Here is a 13,610-nt window from a genome sequence, read left to right as displayed (position 1 = left end):
CACTAAAGGCAACCTCAGATGTTGCCTGAAAACCCTAGTCTTTGCTTCACTTCAACATTTTTTGTAGGAACAAGGCACTCATCTTGATCCCATGTTCCTCCAACACCATTTGCCACCTTCGGATGATATATTCATCCTCTTTGGACAACATGGAACCCATTTATGCTCTGGTGGCTCACCTGTTTTTTAAACAGGTGTCTCAAAAATATTTTTGGTTGACCTATGAACGACTCCCCTGTCGTTCTTATTAGCTACACTGGAGTTTTCCCGCCTCCAACAGCTATCTCGAAGCTGTCTTTCTCCGTCCTCGTTTGGGATGTGTAACTATTTACTTGACCAAGTTAGAGGACTGACTTACAAAAATTACTTTACACTGTAAGGCAGTTTAGCGAAGGAAAAACTAAGTAGCGACAAAAGTAGAATACAAAACAGTAATATGGCAATATAACAACTAAAGTTCGCAGTCGCAGGGGTTAAAAACCTGAACTACAACTTTGTTACTCAGCAATTGTTGTTCCCTAGCAACAGCCCAGCAGGCGCAGCTCAACTCAAACTCCTCGACTCTATTGGTAAAAGCAGCAATGGCAGGGAGGGTGGTGGGAGATCCACAACAGATGATCAAAGAAACCCAGGAGAAGAAACAGAGATGGAGTTTTCAAAAAGCAAGCGGCAACGTAGACTCCAAGTTCGATCTCCTCAGCTCCGAGCTAGCAAACTAAGCTGCTACAGTAGACGATTGCAAAAACCCTGACTTCTCCGTAACAAAACCAGAGGTAGAGGCAAGGCGGAGACCTCTCCTCTTCGGTTCAGCAGGCGAGCAGCGGCAGAAGCTACCACAGCAAGCGGCACAGGCCCAGGGACCTACCTCGCTACTTCTCCGTTTTGTCTTCTGCGAATCACTGATTGGGGCTCGCTCGGCAGTAAAGTCCAGATCTTTTTGCTGCTTCTTCTCTTCGCTCTTCCTCCGTTGATCGTGTCGGCAGGGTCACCAGATGTCGTGGGTCGAGGCGGGATACGACACAAACCCTTATGGATCCAGAGGCTGGAACACTTTATTTCACAATGTTTGCTACTTTTATACACTTTTAGGCTACGCATGTTAACTCTTTATTGGTCCCCAAGTTACATTAATATCCCTCCATTGACCACTAACAAAGTTATATAACTCTGCTCACTGCGCATGTCAGTCAACTATGACTCACCACATTTTACCGGAAAGCCATATTGTTACATCTTCCAGGTCTGGGCATAATTCTCCCCTGAACAAAGGTTCCTACTTAGCTTTAACTCTTCCAGAATCCCCCAGACCAACTGCGGGAAAACCACCACAGTCCAGAGTAGAAGTTTTATTGATGGTCCTCTTTGCATCCCTGAGTATTGAAAACTCTACTATTTCATGGTCACTGAGCCCCAGAAGGCCTCCAACCACCACATCTGCCACCAACCCCTCTCTGTTTGTTATCAACAGGTCTAGTGGGGTCCCACCCAGGTAGAGTCATTTACCACCTGGAGCAGGAAATTATCCTCCATACACTCCAGGAATCTCCAAGACTGCCTCTTCTCTGCTGTGTGGAGTTTCCAGCAGATATCCAGCAGGTTAAAGTTGCCCACAAGAACAAGGGCTGACAATTTTGAGACATCCACCAGTTGCTTGTAGAACAATTCATCGTCCTCATCATCCTGATTGGGTGGTCTATAACAGACTATGAAACAGGAGAAGGCCTTAAAAGAGTTAATTGAAAAACTTTTACTGTAAGCCCATAAGAACTCCTTATCCCCTGTACTACTTACAGGAAGGCTATGTTCTGTTCTAAGCGCACCAGACCTTAAAGAAACCACATCAAACACTAGACAAGGAGCTCAGTACCCATAAATTTCATCTAGAGGAACCAAGCTAGACATTTGAATAGGTGAAGTAGGCCTGAAGCCAAGGTTTTCTTCAAACCTGGACGATCAGAACACGAAACAAAGGAAAGTACAGAAGGTCACCCAGGTCACCCGAGGAAGAAGAGTAGATTTGCAACCCCAGGATGAAGGCAAGACTGGAACTACCCTAATTTATTCCTCAAAATAGAGACCACGCCTCCAACTCCACCCTGAATCCACCTACTATGAATATTATAATCTAATGATGCAATAATATGAATATGGATGTAATTATGTTTTAATTGCAGTTAGAAACTGTATAAATTGCTTGTTATTACTGAACCACTTTGGAACTCTTGTCCGGTCTGAGCTGGAAGGTACCCCGACATCGCAAATAAATACCTTGCTGTTTATGGGCATAAAAATCTGTCTCTAAACAGTCTGGTTTATCCTCCTTTTTGGGCATCAATTTTGGCGAACCAGGCAGGAGAACTTGGATCCACCCGACTGCAGAGGCCATCAGAGGTCAGGACCCCGTTCCCAGGTGCCTAAGGTAAGATTTTTCCTATAAAAGGGGGGGCTCCTATCTTTGCTGACTTCTCACAAGGTGGACAAGGATCTCTTAACAAAAAAGGTATTTGTTCTGGTTCTTTCTGAGTTACACCGGTGTCTGTGGGTCTGTGGAAAAGGTGTCCCATTGCCAATGCAGGACACTGCTATAAGGCAAGGCACCCCGTAAAGAAGGACACTTCTTTCGGTCTGTACAGGTTATGTTTGACCAATGCTTAACTGAACATCTGTTTGGGAAAAAAATTTAGAAATCAGTATCTCAATAGTTTCCTTCCGGTTTCTGGTTTAGATAAGGATTCTGGGCCTGGAACGTGTCATATCATCTTGTCTCATATGTAGTTATTGTACTGAATTTACTTAGTTTTACACTGTCTTTTTGTTATATGTGGTTTGCGTCTCATGGATATAACAAAAAACTAGATTTTGGCATTTCGCGGTCTGTGGTGACATCTTGTGGCTTTACTCGGTAAACGCGTCTTGCAACTGTAATAGTATCTTGTGGGTTTAGTTAATATGGGAGGGACTCAAGGCAAAGAAATAAACCCTAAAACTCCCCTGGGATGTATCTTAAAGCACTGGATGGAATTGGGTGGGATCCCTGGTGGAAATTTAAGTAAGAAAGCCCTACTCAAATATTCACAAAACTGGTGACCATTGTATAAGTTAGATGATGGAGAGAAATGGCCCCCAAGCGGAACACTAAATTATAATACCTTGTTACAACTTATGTTATTTCTTCGTAGATATAATAAGTGGGATGAAGTGGTTTACTGTGATTTATTCTTCACCCTGAGAAATAAACCAAAGTGGCAAAAGGACTGTGGAATAAATGTAGCACCCCAAGACCCCCCCCTTGTGTTAGCGCTTGAGCAAGATCAGAAAAATCATAAACAGAAAAAGCATTGCTGTGATGCTTGTAGCATTGGTGAGAGGTACCTTAATTTAAGGAGAAGTAGTGATCAAGATAGTTTAATCAACCTCACTGATCTCCAACCTTTTGCCCCACCCATAAAGGAGGACACCGGGGACAACTGATTGGAGTCTTTCTTTAAAAAGAGAGAAAGCATTCCAATAGGCAAGGAAAAAGGGAAGGGAAAAGAAAAGGACATGCCAGATCTAGATGGGGGTAAAACAAAAGAAATGCCAGGTCAGGGAAAAGATAAAACAAAAGTTAACCCACCAACATCAGGAACAGATGACCCTGGGGAAGGAACGAGTCACTCATATTATACTAGGGCAGCAGAGAGAAAAACCAGGGAAATAGAGGAGCAAAAGACTAAGGAAATAGAAGGACAAGAAGTTAAAGAATTAGAAAAAGGTAAAGTCAAAGACAAAACAAAGGGAACACATACTATCGCCCCTCTCTGTCAAATAATGCCAATAGTGGGAGAGCAGTCGAGAGTCAAAATACCTTTCACAAGTGATTTAAACAGTTGGAGGGATGAGGTTAAGTGCTTCAGGAAAAATCCAGAAGGGGTCACTAAAAGATTTGAATTAATTGCAAAGAACTTAGATATAGACTGGGAAAATATAGATCTCATGTTGTCAGAACTAACAGAAACAGAAAAAGAGCTTGTGTTAAAAACAGGGAGAACACGTGCTGTTTTACTACCAGGGAATACAGGAGAGATATTTCCTAAAGAAAATCCAAAGTGGGATCCAAATGACTCAATTCAGTATGATATACTAGTACAGTATAGAAAATTAATTGTTTTAGGCTTACGACATGCAATTCCTAAAGCAATAAACTGGGCAGCTTTATATGACGTGAGACAGGGATGAGACGAAACCCCCTCAGATTTCTTAGAGAGACTCAGAGCTGCAATGAGACAATACACGCCACTGGACCCTGCATCAGAGACTGGGAAACAACAATTACTAGGATTACTTATGGGGCAAAGTAATCCAGATATTAGAAAGAGACTGCAAAAACTAGAGCATCCAGCAGATAAAGATTTAGAAATGTTGATGAATGAGGCTTGGAAAGTCTATAATAACAGGGAACAAGAAGAGAAGAAAAGAGAGGATAGAAGGCTTACCAAAGCTGTAGTCATAGCGATGACAACACATAAATCAAAGCACCCAGGTTCAAATTCACACAGCAGTAGTAAGGATCGCAGCAAACTTCATCCAGAAAAGAGTTCTGCTCCTCGACAAAGAAAAGTCGAGTCAGACCAGTGTGCATATTGCCTTCAGAAAGGACATTGGAAACAGGAATGTCCTAAAAAGAAAGAGAAAAGTACTATCATTGCCCTTCAGGGCAGTGACTGAAGTGGACCGGTGGGCCAACCCCTAGCTGACCCACTGGTTAAACTGGAGCTAGGGGAAAATGAAAAGGAAATGGACTTTTTAATTGACACTGGAGCTACATTTTCAGTTTTAAACCAGGAATTAGTGCCAAAAAGTGATGAATTTATTCAAGTAATGGGAGCTACAGGTCAATCAGAAAAAGTTTTCTTTCTGAAATTCCTAAAATATAAAATTGGAAAACAAATGGGGATTTATGAATTTTTATATTTGCCTAATTCTCCAAAACCTCTTCTAGGTAGACACTTACTAGAAAATCTGGGAGTTGTAATAAAGTTTAATAAAAATAAAGTGGAATTTCAGGTAAATGAAGATCAATTCATAATGACCTTAAGCCTAACTGTCAGTTGTGTAAAACCGAAACCAAACAATCACAGCGTTGAACAGATTATGAGTGAAGCTTACCCTCTAGTATGGGGAACCGATATCCCTGGTAAATCAAAGCAAACGGCCCCAGTAATCATAGAATTGAAACCAGGAGTAAAAACAGTGCACAAGAAACAATACCCATTAAGGTTAGAGGACAGGAAGGGAATTGAACCCATAATAGAAAGATTTTTAGAATTGGGATTATTAAGAGAATGCGAGTCAGAATACAATACACCAATTTTACCAGTTAAGAAACCGAATGGAACATATAGGTTGGTACAAGACTTAAGGGCAGTAAACGAAATCACAAAAACCCTGCATCCAGTAGTAGCTAACCCTTATACACTCCTGACCAGATTAAAAAATAACCTAATTTGGTTCACAGTATTAGACTTGAAAGATGCATTCTTCTGCCTTGCCCTAGCCCCAGAAAACCAAGACATTTTTGCCTTTGAATGGGAATCTGTTAGCAAGGGTAGGAAAACACAGCTTACTTGGAATGTTTTACCTCAGGGTTTCAAAAATAGTCCCACAATATTTGGAAATCAATTATCTAAGGAATTGGAACAATGGGAATGGTCACAGGGAGAGGGGGTTCTTCTACAATAGGTAGATGATTTACTCATAGCAACTGAAACTGAGGAAAAATGTATAGAATGGACAATTGCATTGTTGAATTTTTTGGGATTAAATGGATATTGAGTTTCTCAACAGAAGGCCCAATTGGTGCAAGATAAAGTGATATACCTGGGATACGAGATCTCTGGAGGACAACGATCTCTGGGAACAGAAAGGAAAGAAACCATCTGCCAGATGCCCAGACCGGAAATGGTGAGAGATCTCTGCACCTTTCTAGGTATGACAGGCTGGTGTCGTTTATGGATATACCAGTATGGAATACTTGCAAAGCCCCTGTATGAACTACTAAAAGAGGCCAAAGGTGTTCTACTCTGGACACCGGAAGCAGAAGCAACCTTTAAGAGACTGAAACAGGAATTAATGAAGGCCCCAGAACTTGGCCTGTCAGATGTAACAAAACCATTCTGGCTGTTCTCACATGAACGACAGGGAATGGTCTTGGGTGTCCTGGCTCAAACACTCGGACCCCACAAAAGGGCCGTAGCCTACTTCTCTAAACAATTAGATGAAGTAAGCAAAGGATGGCCTACCTGTTTGAGGTCAGTTGCTGCTGTAATAATGAACATAGAAGAAGCCAGAAAGCTTACTATGGGCCAGAAAATGACTGTTCTAGTATCCCATACTGTATCAGCAGTACTGGAACAGAAGGGTGGCCATTGACTGTCACCTTCCAGATTCCTGAAGTATCCGGCAATCCTAGCTGAATCAGATGATATAACCATTCAAGTGACTAACGTTGTCAACCCAGCTTCATTCCTAGAAGGAAGAATGTCAGCAGAGTCCGTCGAGCATGACTGCCTGGAAACCATCGAGGCTGTGTATTCCAGTCGCCCGGACCTTACAGAAGAACCGCCTGAAGACGCGGAAGACTGGTTCACGGATGGCAGCAGCTTTATGAAGCATGGGGAGAGACTGGCAGGTTATGCAATAACCACAACAGAACAGGTAATCGAATCAAACCCTCTGCCTGCAGGAACCTCAGTGCAAAAAGCAGAGCTGATAGCTCTGACCTGAGCTCTTGAACTAGGAGAAGGACAACGAATTAACATTTGGACAGATTCTAAATATGCTTTCTCCATTGTACATGCTCATGGAGTAATCTGGAAGGAGAGAGGACTACTAACGACCCACGGGAAAGCTGTAAAACATGCTGAAGAAATCCTACAATTGTTAGAAGCCGTCCAACTCCCAAAGCAGGTGGCCATAATGCATTGCAAGGGACACCTAAGAGGTAACACCATTCCAGAAATAGGTAATCGAAAAGCTGATGCAGAGGCTAAATTAGTTGCTGCAAGAACTGATGAGGTAATTGTATCAGCCCTAGTTCCAGAGGAATTAAATACTAATTTTAAGCCAGAGTACCAAGACTCAGATCATAGATGGATACAAAGGAACAAAGGTAAGATGCTAGATAATGGGTGGGGCCAGTTAGAGACAAGACAATTGATGCTTTCAGAAAAATTAATCTGGCAATTTGTAAAAGCAGAACATGAAAAGACCCATTGGGCATTAGATCCCCTCTATCAGTACTTAAAAACTAGAATAGCAGGACCAAAACTTTTCACAGCAATAAAGCAAGTCACATCTCAATGTGAATGTTACTTGAAAAATAACCCTAACAGAGGGACTAGAATACAGAAAGGGGCAATTTACAGGGGAAAATGCCCCGGAGAAGTATGGCAAATTGATTTCTCTGAACTTCCAAGAAAAGGGGGGTATAGATACCTCCTTGTTTTGATAGACACATTTTCTGGATGGTCTGAAGCATTCCCATGCAGGACAAATAAAGAGAGGGAAGTGACCAAAGTCCTGCTAAATGAAATCATACCAAGATATTGAGTACCTAAAAATATATCCTCAGACAGAGACTCACACTTTTGTGCCAAAATTGTAAAAGCAATAAGTAAAGCATTACAAATCAATTGGCAATTGCATACACCTTACAGACCCCAGGCTAGTGACCAAGTAGAGAAAATGAATCATCTCATCAAATAACAATATGCCAAAATCTTCCAAGAAACCAATTTGCAATGGTACCAGGCTTTACCTATTGCTCTGATCAGGCTAAGAGTGAAGCCTCGTTCAAAAGAGAAACTGAGTCCATTTGAAATTCTGTATGGTAGACCTTATGCAATGCAAGTTAACAGCGAAACTGTGGATCAAATAGGCAATCAATACATACATGACTATATAATAGCAGTGGGAAAACACTTTGATAAAAATGCTACAGTGTTAATAGATAACCAACCCAAACAACCTGACTGTAAATTGCATCCTTTCCATCCTGGTGATTGGGTATATGTTCAGAATCTTTTAGGAAAACCTCTGCAAGAAAAGTGAGAAGGACCATTCCAGGTACTATTGACCACCTTCACGGCAATCCGGATTAAGGAACCACCTGCTTGGATCCACTACTCTCGGGTCAAGAAAGCTCCAGAGAACCCCCAAGAAAATTCCTGAGGGAATGCACCACCATGGACTGGCGAACTCCAGCATTATTCCTTGGACTTTTGATAACTTCAACACAAAACACTACCATGGAATGGTCATGGTCAAATGCACGAATTATCACATCAATATTTTTGGCTGAAACAGCATCTCGACCAGGCATAACCATTTACGTCCTACACAATAACATACCATACACACAACAGGACTGGATTAAACCCCCAAAGTCTTTGTACACCATAATAGGAAAACAGAATGAAGTAATACAAATAGGGTGCAAAGGTGTTAATACTTTGACACAGAAAACTAGACTAATCGAAATGGTAGTAAAATCCCTAAGCAACTAAGCTCCACATATACTCAGGCAGATAAGAATATTTAAGTTAAAGAAAAAGGTCTGATTTCATGCCGGAAAGACAACATAAAAGACAATGAACAACACAAAGCCAAGTATGAGACAAAATTAATACTTGATCAATCAGTGTCAGTTCAGTGCTCTTGGGAAAGTAAAGATAGGAGTATCTCTGAGACATTTACTATCTGGTTTGAAACAAAGTTCACTACCAAACCACCTGAAAGGAACGCATAAAGCCACAGTCCCCACTCCAAATTGAGAGGAACACATAACCTGACCTTTATAGGACCTCATGTAGTGAGACAGTCTAACGAGCTAAAATTACTATTAGATCCCACATACTCACTGAAAAGAATCCAAGTAAATGTTCAGATAAACGTCACACACATACAAAAAGACTTCCAGCCTTTTATACAACAGAACCTTAAAGGCTGGAAGGCATGGTTGGCTGCCAGATCACACCCACGACGTATGCGGAGGGATGCAACCGGATGGCTTGGCACGGGTTTAGGAGTTCTAAACACAATAGACCAGGAAGTACTAGTTAATAAACTGAGTGCTGTCACTTCCAACCTAAGAAAACTTAAAGTGCCTCTAAGCTCATCCATGCTTACTCTAGCTGAAACACAGTAACTAGCAATTCATTTGTTAACACTAGTAGCCAACCATACGTCCCAAGACTTTCTCAGAATCACTGATCAAATTGGAAAAGCTAACAAGAAAATTGCACTCACCTTCCGGTGCATACAAACACAACAATGGGTACAAATGGTGGCTGCAGGAATACTAAGAGAGGAAACATCAGGAATATTACCCCAGGAAATAAAAGAATTAATAGCCAGAAACAGTTCCACCACCCAATTGGAGAAAAAGTATCAGGCATGGTGGCAACTAGTGAATTTCACTTATAATCCAAAAAATGAACAAATTGAAGCTTACGTACTTACTATTAGTGCTGCCAAAGAGACAACTATCTTTCCTGTCCTGACCTTAGGGGCCATACATCAGAATGTCATAGTTCAACTCATAACGTGTGGGCACACTATGATTCCTCCAAGAACAAATGGTAGTCAATCAGTACGGAGGCCTGTATCCCTAAGGAACAACTAGGATACATCTGTGAAAATGCAGTCGTAGAAAATGAAGATTTGTGTTTAGATGCTGAAAATAGCATGTGTACTTTTGAAATGCTTCCCCATAATGTAAACCAATCGCAAGTGTACTATGTAGGAAACGGATGTGCATGTATTAGAACATTTTGTGATTATGTTTTTATTGATCATTGTTACGTAGAAACAAATGGTACTAACTTTTGTGTATGTAATTTTACTAAAATGATAAGTTGTGATTTTAATTATACTGTTCCTATTACTACTAAACAACTAATAGAGGTAAAATATAGTTTATATCATGATGTACCAAAATTGCGGATAGGAATGGAAACTGATCTTTTTAAAACAATGCTTAAGCATCCTGACGTAGAGAAACTAGTCCAAGAAGTAAATAGAAAATCACAACGAATTATTTGGCAGGTTGAACACGACTCCACCAGTATAACAAATGTCCTGACTAAAGTAGAACAAACAGGACAGCATCATTGGTGGGATATCTTTACAGGACAATCCCCTTCGGCAACAACAGTGTTCGACTAAATATTAGTTATAACCATGTTCTTACTGTCCCTTTTAAATATTTGCCTGTGGTATACGTTACACTCTATAATCAGAAGGACCCAAATAATATGGGCAATGATTCACACTCACACTTCTCTGGAACTTGACGAAAGAGTTCGTAAGTTCTAAGAAAAGGGAGGAATGAAACAGGAGAAGGCCTTAAAAGAGTTAATTGAAACACTTTTACTGTAAACCCATAAGAGCCCCTTATCCCCTGTACTATTTACAGGAAGGCTATGTTCTGTTCTAAGCGCACCAGACCTTAAAGAAACCACATCAAACACTAGACAAGGAGCTCAGTACCCATAAATTTCATCTAGAGGAGCCAAGCTAGACATTTGAATAGGTGAAGTAGACCTGAAGCCAAGGTTTTCTTCAAGCCTGGACGATCAGAACACGAAACAAAGGAAAGTACAGAAGATCACCCAGGTCACCCGAGGAAGAAGAGTAGATTTGGGACCCCAGGATGAAGGCAAGACTGGAACTACCCTAATTTATTCCTCAAAATAGAGACCACGCCTCCAACTCCACCCTGAATCCACCTACTATGAATATTGTAATCTAATGATGCAATAATATGAATATGGATGTAATTATGTTTTAATCGCAGTTAGAAACTGTATAAATTGCTTGTTATTACTGAACCACTTTGGAGTTCTTGTCCAGTCTGAGCTGGAAGGTACCCCGACATCGCAAATAAATACCGTGCTGTTTATGGGCATAAAAATCTGTCTCTAAACAGTCTGTTTTATCCTCCTTTTGGGGCATCAACTCCCACCAGGATATCAGACTTGTTGGCCTTCCCCTTGATTCTGAGCCACAGGCACTCAACCTTATTGTTACTGACTTCAAGTTCTACAGAGTCAAGAGACTCTAACATATAGAGGCACCCCTCCACTTCCCCTACCTTGCCTGTCCCTTCTGAAGAGCTTGTAGCCATCCATGGTAGCACTCCAGTCATGCGAGTCTGTGATAGCAACTATGTCATAGCTTTCCTGCTGAACGATGGCTTCTGGTTCCTCTTGCTTGCACTGACATCCTCCCTCCATGCAGACCTTTCAAAGCAGGCAGTCACCCATTGCCAACTGCAGCCTGGGGTCTGCAGGACGAGGCACTCCCCTGCTGCCTCCAACCCCAACACCCCTTCAGGAACCAGGTCATCCCCCCCATGTCGGGAGATGCATACATCAACCTGCACTGAAGGCTGCAACATCTTTCACCAGGGGACAGCCAGGAGTTGGCAAACTTAACGGAGATGCCAGGCCATGGTTGTGCTCTTCATGGCACCGGGAATGGGGTGAGTGGTACGGAAGCTGAGCTCAGCCGGAGTAGGGTTGAGAGCAGTTTTGGGGTTGGGCTCATCCTGCTGTGCCGAAGTCCACCCTACCCTGATACAATTCACTTTTGATATATATGCCCGGTTGTTAATAAAGACGGTCTGACTGTATCAGCTAAAGATGAGGTTTTATTCTTTTCCAAAGGGTCCTCTTCATCAAACACACACACAAAAGGGAGAGACAAGGTGGATAGCAGCACCAGAAATGGTAGAATAGCCAGTTCTGGAATGCAGTGTTTACATTAATCATATTTATCACACCTAGCGCAAGGATTTTTCAAGCTACAGGGACGGTAGCATGCATGGAACTACTTGATATACAGTTATATACTTTTTTCAAACTTATTCACACTATTCAAGCCTCTTTATCCTAACTTATAACACTACTACTAAATATATATCTATATTTTTTCTATAAGTAAAGTTAACATAAACAATCTTTTTCTCTTAGTTTTAACTTTGGTAGCAGGTGTTCACTGTGTGGTGTTCTTCCACAGAAGTTTAACAACTTCTTCTCTCACTTTCACAGAGGTCGTTTGCTAGATTCCAGAGTGATCTCTGTGACCTCTTGCTGGGCAGTGTCTCCTTGCTTCTCAGACCTAACACCTGCTAGGTCCCCAACAATTACCTGTTTTTAATTTTCTAATTGAAACAGCAAAACCTGTGTAAAACTACAACAAACTAAATGTGTCGCACAAGAGACAAAACATGGCACACTGAGTAAAATGCAGAAAAACACAAAAAATCCAGTTAAGACTACTATAGCAATTTTCTTAAGTTTTGGACTAAGGTTAAACACATCTAACCAGTTAAACAAACTATCTAAACTTAAATCTTTCTCTACTTTTAACTGCTCTGTCAAAGTTTTCAATTGAGGAAGGCTTTGATGAATTGATTCAGAATGGTCAGAGAGATTCATGCAGCAAAGACCTTCAAAATCTTTGCAACCATGTCCGTGAGCCAATAGTAGGAAATCAATGGCTGCTCTATTCTGTAAAGTGGCCTCACGGACTGAGTTGACATCTGTTAGCAGAGCATCAATTGTTGAGCTGGTAGCATTTGCTTCTTTTGCAAGTTAGCGGTCTAATCTGTCTAAGGTGGTTAAAGCATGAGCTGTTCCAATTCCAACTACAATGCTAGAGAATACTCTTTCAGTTGGTCCCCAAATATGTACTCTTGAGTTACAATTTTTGTCATACTACTGCATGAACCTTTTTGACCTCTTTCAGATGTGCATACTCACAGGCAATTTGTGAGGGTTAAACAATGTCAATTTTCCAAATGTGCATGGCCCTCCTTTCACCCCGGCGGGAATGCCTTTCAACACTCGTGATCCTCAAATTAAGAAAATGCCACTGGGTGAGCTTAAAGGCTTTGTCTCAGATTTAATTACTGTAGGATTGGGTGATTTGCACCAAAAGGTAGTATTTTGGTATGCTCCAGGAGGAGACACATCAAATGCCAAGTGATGATTTGGATTTGAGTCTGAGGGATTAAATTGAAAACAGAAGAGTGCAGTCAGACTGCCTATCACGTTAATTTCTTGAGGTCCAATTGGTACTTGAGGAAAATGGATTTTAAGGTTCTGATTTTTGGTGCATTTTATATGTGGTGCTCTGTGAGGGTTAGAGCACCTGAGGCAGATATTTGTGTAGAAAAGTAGCCCATTGACTGCGATTGAGAGGAAGGCCTACCAAACAAGTATGAAATGGGTCAGTTGGGGTAGCTACAGACAAGCATAATGTATCTGTCCCAGTCACGTTGGTTGAGGTCACCCAAATGCTTTGGTCATCATGGGTGGTCCAGTCAGGAGGCATGGCTGTTGTTATGAAGACTATGGAAAGCATGGTCACATGAAGTGTGAGGGTATCCATCTTGGTCCTCAATCTGTGGAGACACAAGCATAACCCTTCCTCCAGGTTATTAAGGGACAAGGACCTTGCCATTCCCTGGTGATTGGGTCTTTGAACATTACTTCTGCCTTCCTGTCTACAGAAACATGTGCTGGGACAAAATGACGTTGTGCTGGAGTGAGTTCTCCTACTAT

This window comes from Myiozetetes cayanensis, unplaced genomic scaffold (genome assembly GCF_022539395.1).
Source record: "Myiozetetes cayanensis isolate MyiCay16 unplaced genomic scaffold, myiCay2020 scf455, whole genome shotgun sequence".
Taxonomy (NCBI): domain Eukaryota; kingdom Metazoa; phylum Chordata; class Aves; order Passeriformes; family Tyrannidae; genus Myiozetetes; species Myiozetetes cayanensis.
Note: the sequence above shows the minus strand (reverse complement) of the source record.